Below are 3,397 nucleotides of genomic sequence, written 5' to 3'. Positions count from 1 at the left end.
TTCAGGCCTTTGACAATTGAATAACTCTACTTGCATTATGTAGAGTAATCTGCTTTACTCAAAGTTTATGGATTTAAACATTAATCATTTTTACAATAAACTTTCCTAGAGATATCTGGGGTGGTGTTTTACCAACTATGTGGGTGTTACAACGAAGTCCAGTTGATACATAAAGTTAATCACGAGAGATAAATGTATATACTCAATCACAAATTATAACCACATTAAAATCTAAATTGTCTGAATAAGTCAGGTAAAAAGAAAACGATCAGGTCGAATAAAAAAGCACAACCCAATAAGAATTATCAAAAAGACATACTTTAAAAATAAAGAAACAGGCTAAAAGGTAAAGGCCAGGTAAGGATATACCATGTAAACACTCTTCACAAGAGAGCAGAAGTGGCAATGTTAATGCTAAGTAGAGTTTAGAGCAGGAAAATTCTTGCAGCTCCAGGAAAGCATTCTACAATAATTTTGTCAAGATGACATAAAAATCCTAAGTGCATCTGCATGTAAATCAAAGTATCAATATACATAAGGCAAAAAGGTGAAGGAAGAAACAGACAACATACAAACATCATCAGAGATTTAAGACTTTTCTGTCAGGAATTGACTAGCAAGTGGCAAAAGGCAAGTAAGGATACAGATCCCTTCAACAGCACTATAGTTCAGCCTGAACTGAAGGACAGATGGCTGCTTTTTGGTCACATAATCAGAACGGTGGTTCAGTGGTCATGATTCTGTTCTGTTTTTGCCAATGGCAATCATAGTGGGGCATTGAGTCTTTATGTTGTTGATCATTGTTAACTCATTACAGTCAACATGTATGTAATTTTGATAAATAATACCATAAGAATTAATAGTAAAGCTTTAAATATATCTCATATACGGCATTGTCTATTTGGATCTTTCTTTGATACCCAAGTTAATTTCGCTTAATTTGGATTGTGTTTATCTTTACAGTATCTGAGATAGTCCTTTATTTTGTGATAATCAGTGTATTGATGTTAACAGTGTATGATTAAAGGACAGAGTTGTATGCACACAAATATTCAAATCTAAGTCATGAATAGAGTGAAAATATCTAAGAAGACAAAAAAACCCCCAATGATTTGTTTAACAATTGGTAGCTCCAAAGATTTCACAGAGGTCTGTTTCTTCAGTGGTCTTGGATATAAATACTCTACCTTTGGCAATTTCAGTTCTGAAAATTTGGAGTTAGCTGTTTAGTAGCTCTGATTCTGTATATTCTGCTTCTGGAGATTCTCTGAGAATTTTAGTTTATTGTTGCTAATTATATAGTTTTTATAATTTTTAGAGTTGAAGAATACAGTGCTCTTTGGGCCTGGAACACGTATCCAAAAAATGAATTCCCTGCTGAGTTCTCTCCAACAGGGTAATAAGCAGTCTTTCTCTCATGATGTTTTCATAATAATCACTCTTTTTAGTTGATGACAATGTAAAAACTAATTAGATGGTTGTCTTGGGAAGGCGATCTGCACCTGTGATTGATATGACTACACAGCACTGACTGAGTTTACTGTAACAATCATAATTATAAGAAGACTGAGAGCCTTTGTAAGTTATAGCACACATTTACATGCATTATTAATTATTGTTGGGGAATAAAAGGATATGATGAATACAGAGACATTAATAATCTTCAGAGCCTTAATTTTTTATATTAGGCATATTATGATTGTCCTTGACCGATCAGAGTATTTAACCTAGAAATAAATTGTTTTATAGACAAGTATTTCACCAGTCTTTGAACATAAGTATGCTTTTTTAATTTAAATTTAAAAATGTACAATCAGTGAAACATATTTTATTAACATATTTTACTTATAATTAAACTAGGAAGTCTGAACTTCTCTTTTAATTTTTCAAATTAATTTTAATCCTAAATTTGGTTTCAGTGGTATTGAGATAACTAAAATTTGGGGAGGATAATCAAATCTAATTATTCTTATTATGTTCCTTTTATAAAATAAAGAAGAAAATCTTTATGCTAGTAATGGCCATTTAGAAAAAACAGAATTACTTTAGGCATTAAAAATCTTATTTTTTAAAAATTTGGATTTGGGGGATAAATTAGATAAAGGCAAAATCAAGGAGAATTTTTAGAGGAGTCAAGATATGACTAAGTCTATTATTCCAAAGGAGTAAATAGTTGCAGGAAATATCTTTTAAAAAGTAAGTTAAATGATCATCAGGAAATTTTATTCAAATGGCTTAACAATGCATCAAAAGCACATAGCACAACAAAATATTTTGGTAATAAAAGAGACTTCACTATCTGGAACAAAAAGTCTCAAATTTGACAGAATGAAAATACAAAATTTTAGTTCTGGTCTTTTTGAATGGTATTCATGTAGCAATTTGCAGTAAAATATTCATAAGTCTGTTTGCTTTATAGATAAACTCATCAAATTTACTCATCTTTGCTAAAACTTTCAATATATATAAAAAACTGAATATATATATATATAAATATATAAAGCATTACTGTTTTTATTAAAATTAGTGGAAATACTAAGCAGGACTAGTGGTCAAGAAAAAGAAATAAAAGAACCGCATTAAAAAGGGAAAGGAAAACTATTTGTATTCATAGATGACACGTTCTTGTATACAGAAAAATCCTAAAGAATCCACGGAAAACTATAGAAACTAATAAACTAGTTAATCAAATTGCAATATATAAGATTCAGACAAAAAAATCTACTGTTTTTCTCAATGTTAGCAATGAATAATCCAAAAATGTAATTAAAGCAATTCCATTTACAGTAGAATCTAAAAGAATAAAATTTGAAGGAATAAATGGAAAGAAATGGAATATTCTACTCCTAGACTACAAACATCCTTTAAAATATTAAAAAAATAAAATGGGAAGATAGTCTTTGCTCCTGGATTGACTTTTAATATTAAGATACAAAATTCTCCAGAATTTAATATTAAGATACAATGCTCTCCAAATTCACCTCAGATCCAATGAAATACTTGTCAGAATTGCAGGTGGCTTTTAAATGCCTGTAGCTCACTATTCTCTCTTTTGATACCTTAGGCATGAAACAAGTTTGGCCACCAACCCAGACATCAAGCTAAGATGAACCAAGGCCTGTCTGCTCTGCCCCTGGCTGATAAAGGAGCAACACCACCAATGAGGAATCTCTTTGTCCATTGCCAGAGGATGAGCTCACTTAAACTAAGCATCACTCCACCAGTTGGTCAATTAAGTATCATGTAATAATGACCAATAACATCTACCAAGTACTAACATTGTACAGGCAGTATTCTAGATATTTTATTTTTGAATTAAGTTGTTGCTTTTTACAAAAACCCAGGAATTTGATAAAATATTATTGTGAAATAAGAAGATGAGACACACGGTAACTAC

General features: G+C 30.9%; 1 pseudogene; it reads right to left on the bottom strand.

Annotated features, from left to right (window-relative positions):
• Nucleotides 1–3,051: 3,051 nt before the first annotated feature.
• Nucleotides 3,052–3,192, bottom strand: LOC141411277 (small nucleolar RNA SNORA48; annotated as a pseudogene).
• Nucleotides 3,193–3,397: the final 205 nt, after the last annotated feature.

Source organism: Castor canadensis, chromosome 9 (assembly GCF_047511655.1).
Source record: "Castor canadensis chromosome 9, mCasCan1.hap1v2, whole genome shotgun sequence".
NCBI lineage: Eukaryota > Metazoa > Chordata > Mammalia > Rodentia > Castoridae > Castor > Castor canadensis.
This window is presented reverse-complemented; position numbering and strand designations above follow the sequence as displayed.